The 15,972-nt window shown below is 46.4% G+C and overlaps 2 long non-coding RNA genes across 2 annotated transcripts; both read left to right on the plus strand.

Moving 5' to 3' along the window:
- Positions 1-3,189: 3,189 nt before the first annotated feature.
- Positions 3,190-4,034, plus strand: LOC141100162 (uncharacterized). The gene is made up of 3 exons (XR_012234620.1): positions 3,190-3,391; positions 3,464-3,621; positions 3,694-4,034. It is a non-coding gene; the product is annotated as an uncharacterized lncRNA (long non-coding RNA).
- Positions 4,035-4,237: 203 nt separating this feature from the next.
- On the plus strand, positions 4,238-5,004 carry LOC141100166 (uncharacterized). Its single transcript, XR_012234622.1, has 3 exons — positions 4,238-4,446; positions 4,524-4,683; positions 4,797-5,004. It is a non-coding gene; the product is annotated as an uncharacterized lncRNA (long non-coding RNA).
- Positions 5,005-15,972: the final 10,968 nt, after the last annotated feature.

The following is a 15,972-nucleotide window of genomic DNA, read 5'->3' on the forward strand; positions in this document are numbered from 1 at the left end:
CATTCACTAGAGAGAAGCGGATTTTCTTCATAAATTTGATTTAATAAAGTTTTCTTAATACTGGAAAGCTAGTAATTGCTCAGAAACTAGACTTAGAGGAGAGGAAAGAGAGAGGGAACTCTGCTGACCATAGGATCTTACACTCTACAGGAGAGCACCTTACTGATCATAACAGCTTAGGCCTCTTTCACACTTCAGTTTTTTGCCATCAGTCAAAATCCGCCAAAATTTGAAAATGGCGGATCCGCTTTTCTTGTTGCGGATCCGCCATTTTCCCCCATTGGGATACATTAGTGGCGGATTTTGATGGATGGTCGTCCGTTGCGTCCGGTATTCAGCGGATCCGCAAAATTCCTTGCGGATTCTGTCTGAGGGGGAGCTTGCAACGTTTTTTTTCGCCATCAAAATGGCGGGTGACGGTGGATCCGCCGTCATTCGCCATGCGGTAGAATGGCCGCCTATGGGCGGCGGATCCACCAGGACCCACGATTTTGCGGAATCCGCCGGCAGGATCTGCAAAATCGCACTGCGCATGCCCAGAAAAAAAGATACTTTTCTAGACAGTCCCAAAACTATATAAGGTGGGCTAATTGGGCCCAGACATGCAGTAGCTGCTAGCCATCCAGGAACCAAGCCTCCCACCAAGCCTGCCAGACAGCCACCAAGCCTGCCAGACAGCCACCAAGCTGCCACACAGCTATCAAGAGGCCTGCCAGTACCAGCTCGCCTAAAAATGTGAGTATATCTATTTGTTTATTACATTTCTGTGTGTGTGTATGGCCTGCTAGTGTGTAGGCTGCGTGTGTGTGTGTGTGTGTGTGTGTGTGTGTGTGTGTGTGTGTGTGTGTGTGTGGTCTGCGAGTGTTGCATGTCTGTGTGTATATTTTTTTTCATACTTTTTTTTCTGTTGCATGTGTACTGCATTTTATTTTCATACAACTGTAATATTGTATTTTTATGCTGTGATTGTGTGGTTTATGGTATGTGGTGTAATTGGGCCCAGACAATCCGGCACCAGCCACACTGAAGACACCAAGCAAGACATCCGACTGCAGCCTGACTGATAGAAGATTGAACTAGAGCTATAAAACCTGCCTGCCCAGCTGCAAGTCTACCACCTGCAAGAACCCTGGAGCATATGTGTGTGTGTGTGTGTGTGTGTGTGTGTGTGGCATTTTTTTTTTTTTCCATACTTTTTTTTTTTCTGTTGCATGTGTACTGCATTTTATTTTCATACAACTGTAATATTGTATTTTTTATGCTGTGATTATGTGGTGCAATTGGGCCCAGACAATCCAGCACCAGCCACACTGAAGACACCAAGCTAGACATCCGACTGCAGCCTGACTGATAGAAGATTGAACTAGAGCTATAAAACCTGCCTGCCCAGCTGCAAGTCTACCACCTGCAAGACCCCTGGAGCGTGTGTGTGTGTGTGTGTGTGTGTGTGTGTGTATGGCCTGTGTGTGTGTGTGTGACGCTTTTTTTTTTTCCATACTTTTTTTTTTATGTTGCATGTGTACTGCATTTTTTCTTAATACTTCTGTAATTTTAATGTATTATTTATGCTGTGATTGTGTGGTGTAAGGCCGGTTTCACATTTGCACTTTATAGCGCAGCGATGACCTGCACACGGCCGCCGCTAATCCCCGCCCCATCCGGTCATCGCTGCCTACTAGCTCACATGGACGCTTGCGATCTGCGCACCCTATCTTTAGCATAGGGTGCGCCGATCGTGCACTGGCAGGATTTTACCATGTGCTGCGCACTTTTGAAGGTGTGCCGTGCGCGCCAAAATGCAACATGCTGCGTTTGGCGCACAAGGGCACACCTTCAAAAGTGCGCAGCACACGGTAAAATCCTGCCAGCGCACGATCTGCGCACCCTATGCTAAAGATAGGGTGCGCAGATTGCAAGCGTCCATGTGCGCTAGTAGGCGGCGATGACCGGATGGGGCGGGGATTAGCTGCGGCAGTGTGCAGGCCATTGCTGCTCTATAAAGTGCAAATGTGAAACCGGCCTAACTGGTATTGTATGTGGTGTAATTGGGCCCAGACATCTGGCACCAGCCACACTGAAGACACCGAGCCAGACATCCAACACCAGCCCGACTGATAGAAGACCAAACTAGAGCTACAAAACCTGTCTGCTCAGCTGCAAATCTTCCACCTGCAAGACCCCTGGAGTGTGTGTGTGTGTGTGTGTGTGTGTGTGTGTGTGTGTGTGTGTGTGTGTGGCCTGGCTGTGTGTTATGCGTGTTTGTGTGGGTTTTTTTTTAAATATTTTAATTGTTTTTCTTTTGCATGTTTATTGTATTTTATTTTCATATTGCAATTGTGGTGTGATTAATGTATCTGTTGTAAATCGGGGTTTTTTTATTTTTCATTTATTGTGGTATTTAAAATAAAGAGCAGAGTAGCTCCTATTTGTTGGAAAAAAAAAATTATATAAAAAAAATAAATAAATAAACTGTTTTGAAAAAATCTCCGTAGTATCATTTTAAAAAAAGGTAAAATTAAGTTACCATAAAGGTACATTAAATTTTTTGATATACAAGTGTGGTTAAAAGTGAGAGATTGCAACATGCCATGAAAAAAATCTGGGTATACACAGCAATTACACACCTTAAATCACAGGTTAAACTCTCGGTGAGAGTTTTTCAGGGAATTCAAAAACATGCAAACACAGTGTGGGTATACACAGAAATTAAACACCTTCAATCACTGGTTACACTCTCGGTGAGACCTTCAATCACTGGTTACAGTCGGTGAGAGTTTTTGAGGGAATGCAAACACTGGTATACACAGCAATTACACACCTTCAATCACTGGTTACACTCTCGGTGAGACCTTCAATCACTGTGGTTACACTCTCGGTGAGAGTTTTTGAGGGAATGCAAACACTGGTATACACAGCAATTACACACCTTTAATCACTGGTTACACTCAGTTACACTTTTTCAGGGAATTCAAACACATGCAAAGATAAAGTGTGGGTTAACATAAAATATTACACACCTTCAATCACTGTGGTTACACTCAGTGAGAGATAAGGGACTTTAGACATGCAAACACTTAAAACTGCATATACTTAGTATCAGGGAATTACACAAATTATATACAAATGAAGATTTTTTTATGGTTTTTTTTTTTTTAACTTTCATATCATTTTCTTTATACTTGCAGATCACTTCATGAAGCACCACCAGAAAGGCAGCAGCAGAGACGGCCAGCCAGGCTGCAGCAGGGATGGCCAACGAGGCCGCAGCAGAGAAGAGCAGCGAGACCGCAGCAGAGATGACCGGCCAGGCCGCAGCAGAGACGGTCAGCCAGGCCGCAGCAGAGATGGCCAGCCAGGCCGCAGCAGAGTACAGGCAACCATTTGTTTCCCTGTAAGTATAAAGACCTGAAAGCTTATTATGATCCTTTGTATTGTAGCTTAACAAGTGTTTTTATACTTGCAGATCACTTCAGCAAGCACCACCATCCAGGCCGCAGCAGAGACGGCCAGCCAGGCCGCAGCAGAGACGGTCAGCCAGGCCGCAGCAGAGACGGTCAGCCAGGCCGCAGCAGAGACGGCCAGCCAGGCCGCAGCAGAGGACAGGCAAACATTAGTTTCCCTGTAAGTATAAAGGCCTGAAAGTTTATTATGATCCTTTGTATAGTAGCTTAACAAGTGTCTTTATACTTGCAGATCACTTCAGGAAGCACCGCAGCTGCCAACGCAGCTGACCCAGACCGTAATGTCTTCTCCTGAAAGCTCCCCCTCACATCATCAGCGAGCTGAGGTAAAAAAAAAAAATTTTTAATTTTTTTTTTTTAAACTCTTATTTTTTTTTGTTTGTTTAAACACTATCCATGTATTATGTTTTGACAGGAAGCTGATTCAGAGGAGCTTCCAGGAGGAGACGTACAGGGTGGAGAGACACAAGGAGGGGGTGCGCAGAGTGTAAGTTTAGCACATACACACATACATAATGCTACACCCAACACAAACATTCATCACAGTGCACACACAATAACTACGCATCCATCCAAACAAAGATATTTTTTTTTCCACAGTCTTCAGAATCCGGTGCCCGCACTAGAGTGACTCCTAGGACATCCCAGGGTCGTCAAGGTGATGCCTCTGGTGGTCGGCAAATGGTAAGTAACCCTATTTGGATAATTGTTTAAATGAACATCATGTGTTTGAATAGAATGTAATTTTTTTTTTGTTTTTTATCTTCACAGGTTTCACAGCGTGCTCCCCGGAGACATCTGGAGGAGGGTGTCATTATTGATACAGATGAACTCATCCGTGAGGTGGAAAACCGGGAGCCGCTGTGGAACATGGCAAACCGTTTACACGCCGACCAACCAACCACCCGACGGCTCTGGGATGAGGTCTGTTCTTCAGTTATAGAGAACTGGGAGGAACTCAATGCGAGGGCCAGGGATTTTGTGCGTAAGTATTACAACTTCAGTAACTTATATTCCAGCATGTGAAGTGTTGAATACTTTTTTTTTGTTTTTGCTTCACAGGTGACAGGGTTATCACACGGTGGTGGTCGCTCCGGGATCGCTTCAAGAGGGACTACAACAAGGAGATGCAGACCCCGAGTGGATCGTGAGGACGCCGGGGACCCCAGTACAAGAACTACAGAGCCCTGGCGTTCCTTCGATCAACAGTGGTGTGCAGAAGGTAAATATTCCCCAAACCATTTCTGTAGTAGAAATGTTTAACCAAATTTTTTTTCAGCAGACTTAAATTAAATATCAATATTTTTAATATACATTTTTTCCCCTTTTTTTTAGCACCATCTACAGCACTCGGGAGTCTGCATCAGAGTTGCGTCCCTCTGGAGTGATCCCTAGTGAGACCGCCCCCGGTGACCACATCGAGGTATCCGACCCCTCTGTACCTACCCTCTTGTCTCATCCCTCTATCCCCTCCACCAGCACTGGAGCAGCAGGGCAGACTTCATCACATGAAGCCGCTGGTGACGACTTGTTCCCTGTTCCCCACCCCTCAGACACTGCCACAACATCTCAACCAACTTTTGGTTCTGGCCGGCAGCGTCTGAGGAGTCAGGAAAGGATGACCTTGTCTGACTGTTTGAGTCTAAACTCATCTGTCCAGCATGGTTTCCACACTTATGGACAACAGTTATCTTCTGGGTTGACCATGATCAATCAAAGTATCATGGAACTCAGAAGATACATGGAACAGATGAATTTAGAATCAAACCAGACACCGAGACATACCTTTTTTCAATCTGTTGTCCGGCAAATTGAAGGTTTAAGTACTCACCAGCAGATGCGTGTGATGCAAGCCTGTCAGAATGCTCTAGTGGAAGTACTTGCTGAAGCATCCCATCCTCCCCCTGTCCATCCTCCCCCTGTCCATCCTCCCGCTGTACATCCTTCCCCTGTCTATCCTTCCACAGTCCATCCTTCCCCCGTCCATCCTTCCACCACCATCCATCATACAACCGTCTCTCCTCCTACCACTCCCTCTCCTTTCTCTAGTTCCCCATTCCATTCTTCCCAGTACCTTCCTTCCCTATTGCATTATACCCCAATGCCCTCACCATACCCACCCCCACATACACCTTCAATGTACCCACAAACCTCGTCTGTCCATCCACTCCAGTCCCAACCACATGTGTTAAACCCCCCTTCCACTTCTGGTGTACAAGGTACAAAAAACCAACACTTGGTAGCACAACATTTGGTACCCAACACTTGGTAAAATTTCAAAGTGTAAAACAACGCTTGGTACACAACACTTGGTAACATTTCAAAGTGTAAAACAATGCTTAGTACCCAACAATTGGTAACATTGCAAAGTGTAAAACTAAAAAAAAAAAAAAATACTTGGTAAACCAAATCACATGGTAACACAATGCTTGGGAAAACCAAACACTTGGTAAAATTTCAGTTTAAAAAAAAAAAAATGGTACTCACAATTGGTATATTAAGAAGAATATTATATCATGTCATCTTGCCAGTCCACTTCTCCCTCTGGTGTCAGAAAATAGTCTGCAAAGGCGTCCCTCATTCTTGACACTGAGCCAGTACTCCGAAAAGTTTGCTGCTCATAATCCCACAAGGTGGTTTCAGACAGATTTTCATCGATGGAAACAGGTTCCTTTGAAAGGACAAAATTGTGCAGGATTACACAGGCCTTCACCACCTCATCCACAGTCTCTGTTTTCATTTTAATGGCCGTTAACAGGACTCTCCATTTGGCAGTTAAAATTCCAAACGCGCACTCTACCACTCTGCACACTCTGGTTAACCGATAGTTATAGATTCTTTTCCGGTGTGTTAATCCACGACTACCATATGGTTTGAGTAGGTGTTTAGAAAGCTGAAAAGCATCGTCGCCAACGCACACAAAAGGCATTGGTGGGCCTGTTGTTCCAGGGAGTGGTCTTGGAGGTGGGAAGTCAAAATTGTCTCCATACAAGCGACAGCACATGGTGGACATCTAGAATACCTGAGAGTCATTAGAACGACCGTATGCACCAATGTCCACGGCAATGAATTTGCAGTTTGCATCCGAAATGGCCATAAGCACAATAGAAAAGTATTTCTTATAGTTGTAAAACTGTGAACCAGATCCCATGGGTTTCACAATCCTGATATGCTTGCCATCCACGGCACCGATGCAGTTTGGAAACTGGCAGATTTTTTGAAACTTGTCGGCAATCTCCAGCCACCTCTCCTGTGTTGGCTCTGGGATGTATTCCTCCTGTAGAGAATCCCACAATGCCCGGCAGGACTGTTGTACAATTCCAGCAATAGTTGAAATCCCAATCCGGAACTGGAAATGGAGGGAGGTGAATGATTCTCTAGTTGCCAGGAATCTGTTAAAAAAAGGGAAAAAAAGTAAAATTAATACAAACTACAAGCCATAACATAACAATAAAAGCCTGCAGAATCTAAAACATTTTAAAAAGTAGATAACTTACCAAAGGGTCACCATCAAACGCTCTGCCAGTGATATAGAAAACCGCATTTGTGTGTCCCTTCTCCGGATTTGTTCTCCAACACGATCCACCAATATCTCGAAGAATTCCAGCCTCATGCGCACGTAGTTGAAGAACTTGTCCGGATTATCCCTCAATTCCAGGTACAGTGTGGAAAAAACGCCACGGGTGAACCTCTTTTCATTAATGGGATGAATCCACTGGCGCCGTCTCCTCATACGCAGGATTCGCAATCTTCTTTTCTCCCTCTGGAGAGCAATAATTGCCAACCGATTCAAGTGAAGATCAAATTCCACACAGAAGCTGTCAAAACTCGCAATAACTCCTTCCAGACTCGCACTAACTCCTTCCATCGCTGCCACTAGCTCTAAAACCTTTCAAAGAAATTGTATCACAACACCCTAGATATATTTCTCCCTAGTTTCCAGTATCCAATCACATTTGAGAGCATTCTCCAAGAGCGAATCATATTTGGGAGCATCCCATTTTGGAGGAGTGGAAAAACGGATCCTCAAGAAAATGGATCCAACGGATGTGAAAAACGGATGCCAGCTGATGGTACGGATCCATTTTGTTGAGGATCCGCACTAAAATCGGTATAACGGATCCTTTAAAAAACGGATCCGTTCCACCAGCTGGCATCCGTTTTCATACATTTTTTGCGGATCCGCCATTTTCAAATTTTGGGGGATTTTGACTGATGGCAAAAAACTGTGGCGCTTCACCTCCCTCCTTTCACACTACAAAAGAGGGGGAGGACCTTGCCAATCATAAATGTAACAATTCCTCCTCTCAGCGTGTCTTGGAGGCAGTGAAACACAATCAGGGTTGTGCTGAGCCATTAGTTTGGTGACTGACAGCTCAGTCAATCAATCTAGTGCAGGGGTGTGATGGGCTGTGGGTATTTTGATTGACAGCTCAGCCGTCCAATCTGAGACTGGCTGGTGCTGCTTCCTTCATGTGATTGTAAAAAATAAACACATTCAGAATAAAATCCTTTAATCAAAATAATGACGCAGACTCCTTTATTTGAAATAAAAATAAAAAGCACAGTTATACTCACCTTTTGCCATGATCCATGCTGGATCATGACAGATATAAAGCACAGGTAGCCTTTTTTTTTCCTAAGCTGTGCTTAGGTGGGTTTTTGCCCCCTGTGGCCATTAGGATTATTGCACTGTGGTGTCGTCTGTTCTAAGTTTCCCCCCGGTGGTGGTGAGCATCATTGCACTCTGGTTTCTTAGTTAAGTGCACATGATTAGAATGCAGGTGTGATTGCTGGCTCTGCTACAAAAAGAGTCACAGGTGTTGCAATCAGTGTTGCTGATAGTGTTCATTTCAACCATCCTTGGTGGAGGAAGAAGCTGGAGAGCAGCTCTGACAGAGCCTGGTGTGAAAGGAGTCATAGGGGATTTCCTTAGCTCTGACAAAGCTTGGTGGCAGCGATTCAGGAGGAGAGCTGCATGCTGGTGGTGGACTCTGTTGCGAGGAGCAAGTGCAACAGAGTAAAGCTAAGTGGTGCTTCCCTGTTTGTGTTTTGCCTTAGTGTGTATTAGTGCAGCGGTGGGGCCAGTGCCTGTGCCACCCAGCTCCCTAGCAAGGGATAGGTGTAGGGTGTGCCAGGGCAACAGGTTCTTGATCGGCGCCCGGTGTGGAACCGACATAGGGAACATTAGGAGCATTAGGGACACTGACTCAGGGGAGTGCAGGAGGTCTCCATGTCCCCTGTCCCTACCGCAGGGCCCACCATTGTAACTGTTTCCCTACCCCTTGTCTTGTTGTTTTAGTTACCGGCCTGCGAGCCATGTCAAACAGGAAAATGTCACGTGGACCCGTCCTGTGTGACGCGACCAGCAGGCCGGTAACTAGGACAACAGGACGTGCACATGATATTGCCCTGTGTGACACGGCTCGCAGGCCGGTAACTAAAACAACAGGACAAGGGGTAGGGAAACAGTTACAATGGTGGGCCTCCACCAGAGAACAAGGGGCGTCATGAAGAACAAGCACGTCTTTAAGAGTCTCAGAAAGACCTTTGTGAAACTGGTCTTTACCCGTCCACCTCCCGGCACGTCCCCAACATGGTCCCATGCCGCTCCCCATCTGTCTTCTCGGGGTCGCAGCGCGTTGGCGGGTTGCGCTCCTCTCACCGCTGAGCCTCCTGGGAGGTCGTGACCCGGTGTCCCCGCCCCATCATGGCGGCACCCACCGAGTATTTCAGCTTGGTGTCTCCTGTAAGACGCCTGATTGTCAAACGCTGTGGCGCTACTCTTTTCTGCTTAACGCCATTTCTTTGCCACTGTCTGCCTGCCATCATGGGGGCACCCACCGAGTATTTCAGCTTGGTGTCTCCTCCTATAAGACGCCTGATTGTCAAACGCTGTGGCGCTACTCTTTTCTGCTTAGCGCCATTTCTTTGCCACTGTCTGCCTGCCTCGTGTCTCTGCCTCTTTTGTCAGCCCTGTGACCTCGCCACTGTCCGCCTGCCTTGTGTCTCTGCCATTACCAGTCTGCCCTGAGTCTCAGCCGTGCCTGTCCGCCCAGAATCTCTACTCAGTCTGTCAGCCCAGTGTCTCTGCCCCGTCTGCCTGCCCTGTGTCTCTGCCGTACCTGCCAGCCCTGTGTCCACTACTCTCATTTTTTGCCCTTCCTCTCTTTCAGCTTCATTCCTCTGCCAGTCCTAGATTCTTCCACTCCATCTTGTCTTCCGTAGTCCTCTGCTCTTGGTATCTACAGGCTCATAACCATAATCCGCTCTCACCTCGGCCTTCCTCCTTATCTTTCCTTTGTTGCCCTAAGTCACTCCTTTGGCTCCCACCGTTGTGGTTCCATCTCCCTTGGGCCTGCCCCTAACACTCCCTGTACAGGGGGTGGTCTTCACCTGGTCCGCTCACCCACGGGGGATCTGGAGCCACGACCCACAGGGTCCATTTTCGGGTTTCACTCTGGAACCCTTACAACTGGCATCTGAGAGCTGCATCATTCTATAGAAGTCAGTGGATTACTGACGAAACTCAGTGTAGTAGTCCACACCTGTGCGTCCCCCTGTGCCAGGTTCATGATCTTAGCCTCAGCGACCTGTGGTCTGGTTGGGTTCATCATAAATCAGGCCTAAAGCTTCAGAATGGCGTCCACAGATGGCCATTCTGGGGCTTATGGGGACAAGGAATCTGTCAAGGTCTGAGGCTTCCCTAGCAGTAGGGACATTATTCCCTCTGGAACTCATCCCCTGATGACCGGAGATGTGGGGTAAAAAATAACCTGCAGCTTTCCCTAAAAACTCTAAGTTGTTTTCTCCCTCCATAAAAAGTATACAAGTTCAGGAGAAACCATAAGGTACTGATGTCACAGCCACTGCACGCATTGAAGGGCTATTGGGAGTCTTAATCAAACTAATTATTTGACTCTGCAGTTAATATTTCATCGATTCCAGACTCTGTTATTCCTTAGCCAAATCCTGCATCAGAGTCAAATTTTCCACCTGGACACAGAGCATGTGTACAGACTCCATACTGGCTAAAATTAAAAACTTATCGGTCAGCTGTAAAGTGACATTCAGTCACTTCTCATGGACAAGCCATGAGTTGGGATAATGGAGGAGTCTGAAGTCAATAGCCAGGAGGGTACATCATAAACAAAGGGAAGAGACAAAGTCATAGTCAGGTAACAGTTTGAAGTCAAAATACCAGGAGGATAGCAATCAGAGCAGAAGTTAAACAGACGGTTGGTCAGAACAAGTTCCAAGGTCAAGCAGCAACAGAACAATGAGCAAAATACTAGGCACAGAGTAAACCAACCACACTTAGCTGAAACCATGGCTGACATACCTATCTGGGACTGCCAGCTCATTTAAATAACTGAGCAATTATGGAAACTGAGAATAGCTGACGAGAGCTCAGCACCTCCTGGTCTCAGATTGGATGTGGGGTCAAACATTCTGAGTGAAGGGTTGTATTGGAGCCATCATATTGTGTGGAGTGTTGTGGGGGCCGTTATACTGTATGGATGGCCATTATACTGTATGGAGGGAGAGCCATCATATTGTATGGAGGGATATGCTGCACTTAGAGGGATAAGCTGCACTTGGCAATGTAAATCATAATGCTCCACTGCTGGCAGATTCCTATGCAATTGCCGAGCAATTACGTCACAGATGTCCTCAATTTGACACAAGTCCGGAGATGCCACAGGCCTTGGTAGGAAGTCTAGGCCACACAAGCTGTTAAGAGTAGCTTGAGCAACATGCAGCCTGGTGGTGTCATATTGAAAAACAACTCCTATGACAATTTTGAGAAATGGCCCTACCACTGGTTCCTGTTACACTGAGACTGCTCACGGGCAAGCCGTGAGAAAGGGTAGTCAGTAGGTCCGAGGTCAGACACCAGGATGGCTCATACTATAGAGGGGTGATATAAAAACATGGTCAGGTAACAGTCTGGGGTCAAACACCAGATGGGCTTATAGTACAGAGAGGTGATAGAAAAGTGTGGTCAGGTAACAGTCCAGGCTCAAAGGCAAGGAGTGTATGTCAAAAGCAGAAGAAGAAATTCAAAAGAGTACTCACAACAAAATCTAGGCTCATTAGGAAGATCGGGCAAGCACACTTACCTAAAGCAAATCTACAGTTCAACTGAAGTACACTACTAGCAGCTAGCCAGTTAAATACTTTGCAATTGATTAGGGATTAGGGATGGAATGCACCTGAGGAAATCCCCACAGACTAAACCATATTGACCAGCAAGGCTGTCAATCAAACTGTTTACATCCCAGCACGCCCCAGGATAAGATTAGATAACTGGATTGTCACTTACAAAACTGACGGTCCAGCACACTCCCATACGGTGGCTGAGTTTTCACTCACTGCGTTCCTTGGCCACAGTCAATGTAGAAACCATACGTTATGCAACCCCACAGCATCATTCTGGAAGTAGGACTGGAGTCACTTTCCCTCATGAAAGCCTTTTCAAGGCATTGCCTACAAAGTCACACCAGATTCAAAGTATAGTATAAAGTGATCCATTCTGTTCTGTAAAAGAAATAATTACATCCCAAGTGTAAGATGTTAAACAGTGTCTACACAAACCATCAGGAGATGTTTACATGACATCAGGCTATGAACCAGACATCCAGCTACAGGTGTTCCATTGGCCTCACACCACTGCTCTCAAAAACTAACATGGTGTTGAACAAAAAGGCAATGGAGGCCTAGCCTCTTCTGTCATGTTTCTAACTTTTGTCTTGAATACAGTGACATCATTAGTGGGACATCATTAGTCCTCCATTGCAAAGGGAACGGTCAGCATTAGATTAATCTTCACACAATCGTTAAACGCATAACGAGGCATGCAAGTGCATGTACTTCTACATATGGTGCTCACACTTTATGCAACATAAATTGAAATGTTTTGAAAACTTTGTTTCCATCTTTTCATCATTTACATATCATTAAAATGTGTATCCATCCTGTTATTTTCATAATTCCACCATTTTTACTTCTTGTGGTTGCAATTTCAGTGTTGAGAAGTGCATGTTTCTATACTTCAATAATGCTAAAATAACTGGGAAGACTGCTACAGTTGTCACCCACTCTCACTGTCTTCTGTTGTCTACCAGTGATTGAGGCAACAAAGGCAAATCAATATTGTGTGCATTAGAACTTCTTCTTGTCACCCAATATGAAGGCCCATCAAGTTAAGGAGATTACCAGAGATGTAGCTGGTCTTTTCACTAAGGCTAGGTTCACATTAGCATTCCTCAGAGCTGCGGACTTCCTCCGTGAAGCTCCACCCACTGCCGCACCTCCTCCGGTCAGCTCCACCTACGTCTGCATGCGGCCTGCGTACCTATCTTTAACATTGGGTACGCAGGCAGTGCGGATGTATGCGGATGTATGCGGATGCGTCTGCATGCGTCATTTTGACGATGCGGCGAACCGCGTCGAACGCACCGTGTTGCAATTTGTTTTGTTCGCCAGTCCTTGATCTACAATTGCAGTAGCATTATCAATGACATATTCCATCCAATTCCTGAAAAGAGCTTCTAGTGGTAATCCTTTCTCTTCACCACTCAAGCTTTTAGCTAAGAGTCTTTTCTCTGTCTTTTTGGTTGAATGGGTTTCCTACAGTGACAGTATAAATATTCTTTTTCCTATACCTATGTCTGTCCAACTTGCCACCAGTGACGGATGTAGTTCTGACTCCTTGTAATTACTTGGCAGAGGAAGCAATAATTCTCAGAAAAAGTTTTTGGTAGGGTTGGAGGAATTTTTCTGTAAATCGGTAAGAGTCCACCATTTTCATAGAATTACTGTATTTATGGACATAGTGTGGATTACAGTTAACTCTGTCCCTGCACTGTTTGCTGATGCGCTCCTTTTTAATCTATAACATCTCCTGTATTCAGTATGACCTGGTTTGCTATGAAATTAAAAATTTGAGTACCAGTTTAATCAATTCATACAGTTTTCGCCTTATTTTTATCAAGCTGACTTGATATTTTTAGGATCACATTGAGTCACATACGATTCTCTTTGACTACATGCCAGCCTCTCCCCACTTACAAGGGAAGTGCTTTGAATTTATATACCAGCGAATGGCAACAGACATTTTGTAAGCCCATTGGTTTACTTTTATTTTGGTTGTCCGCTACTAGGACATCCCTTCTTGCTCACTGTTTCCCCCAAGTAAATTAGTAACAGCTAACCCTGTTGCCAATCAGTGGCCACTTCACTCTCCCTTTCTTAAGAAGAGTCATACATCTGAGTCAGAAAGCAGCCACTATTCAAACTTTCTTCAGATGTTAGTTACGTCCAAAGGAGTGAACAGTGAAGCAGCCACTAATTGGCCACAGGGATTGCGTAACGTGATGTCAGGTGAGCCCTGGGAGAGCCAGGGCCAACAGTGCTGGAACAGCGCTGGTACCGGAGGCGGTATCATTTTTTTATGCATGTCTTTTAGAGTTTCACACTCTCAGGTAGGCATTAGGTAGCGTCCACAAAGGCACTGGATTCTTGAGTCAAAAAAAATGTGAAGTTTATTTCCACTGGTTGCACAGTAACCAAAACCATAAACACAAAATTCCTAGCCTTGTCCAAGCACTAACTAAACAAAATAGACCCTGGCTACTCACACACGGCTAAGCTAGCCCCAGTTCAGTCAAACACAACAGTTATCATCTATAGCAACGCATCATATTTTCAGTTTGGTGCACAAGGTCTTGCTAGCTCCAACACAATGGTCAACTTCCCCCAGTTGACAAACTTAGATGAAGACCTTTCCTGTTTATATGCAGAGCCAGTCAAGTGCAAATAATCAAAGTATTGTAGGGTCCTAGCAGGTTCACAGGATGCAGTGACGAGACACGAGACTGAGTGTGGTTTGTGGAATAAACTTTTATAAAACTGTAGCCGCGGGGCTATATTGAGCTAACAACAAATGTAAACAACAATCAGTCCACGCAGGGACTCAACAACCCTAACAACACTTTTCTTATGGTGCATACGACTAACCCGGTTTGCCCGGTTGCTATAGGCCACGTATGACCAAACTGGGGGGTCCTTATCTCATATAGTACACTTATATTTCCAGGGGTCTGTCTGGATGACAGGCGTGGCCGCGTAGAGATCGCTGATGCGGCTGCCTTGATATTCCGAGGTGAAACTGGGCTTGACAGACCCTTGAAAAAGCGATGCCGGTGGGGCGCAACAGGCCCTGAAGAAACAATGACGGTGGGGCGCAACGGGCCCTGAAGAAAATGATGACGTGGGTAGCAGCAGGCCCTGAAGAAAATGATGACGGTGAGGTGCAACAGGCCCTGAAGAAACGATGACGGTGGGGCGCAACAGGCCCTGAAGAAAATGATGACGGTGGGGCGCAACAGGCCCTGAAGAAAACGATGACAGTGGGGCGCAACAGGCCCTGAAGAAACTGTGCCGATGGGCGCAACAGGCGTCCCCTTGCGACTCTCGTCTCACAGCAGAGTCATGATGCAGTCTCTAAATATAACCGTTCACCAACCTCTGCTCAGGGTCCCTTAGCAAACCGGACGGGGGCCCCTACTGCCTCCTGTAGTGAGGTGGCACCCCCTGGGGCCGGTGATGACAGGGCCGTAGCAGTGGGAGAAGGCAGGGGTGGCAGGGTCCTGACCGCTGTAAAGGAATGGTCTCTAGTCGCAGCGGTCAGTGGAGGTCGTGGACTTGTCACAGCAGGGAGGGAAACAGCGGGGGCGGCTGTATGCGTTCGTATGAGGGGAGCGGCCGCCGGTGCAAGGCTCTCACATGTCACTAGTCGGTAAGTCCGCAGCTTTCCTTTCACAGGGCCCTGTCGGTCTCTCCACAACACACCGTTCGCTCCCTCGGTCCTCTCTGTCTCACCCGACTTCTTGTCTGTTGTCTGGCTCTCTCTCAACTGCCTCTTCAGCATGCCGCCTGCTCCTGTTAAGCTTGCCCCGCCCCCTATCTCCCTGACAACTTCAGTCAAGTCTTTTCTTTTACTGTCCTCCCAGCATCGTTCCCTCAGGAACCCTGATGGCGGTCCCCTGGGCACCTGTCCCTTCACTGTCTGGGAGTCCTCCTCCCCACAGTGTCATGATCCAGGCTGAGTTTTGAGTCCTGTCTTTCCAAGTTCCCGGTCTGGTCATTTCAGGGGTTAACTTTTCTCAGCCTCAGTCTGGTTTCAGGTTTGCAGGTGGTGTCAGCTATAGTTCTGCCTTTGGCATGTGTATCTGACTCTGGTATATCCTGATATGTCCTGCTGTGATCCCTGAGATGCCCCGTGTCTGTTTATTCCCTCTGTATGTCCTGACTCAGTGTTTCACTGCAAGTTTGTTGACTCCCTGGTTTTGACTTAGCTTGCATTCGGACCTGCTTCTGTCTTTGTCTTATCCGCTTCCGACTGTTGCAGATCCCCTGGCTGGTTTCCGACCACGTGTACTGCTTTGACCTCAGGTACTTCTGCTCCTGACCATTTCTGACACGGCTCGTCTGACCACTCTTTTGC

Source organism: Dendrobates tinctorius, unplaced genomic scaffold, assembly GCF_039654945.1.
Source record: "Dendrobates tinctorius isolate UK_male_01 unplaced genomic scaffold, ASM3965494v1 ptg000011l, whole genome shotgun sequence".
NCBI lineage: Eukaryota > Metazoa > Chordata > Amphibia > Anura > Dendrobatidae > Dendrobates > Dendrobates tinctorius.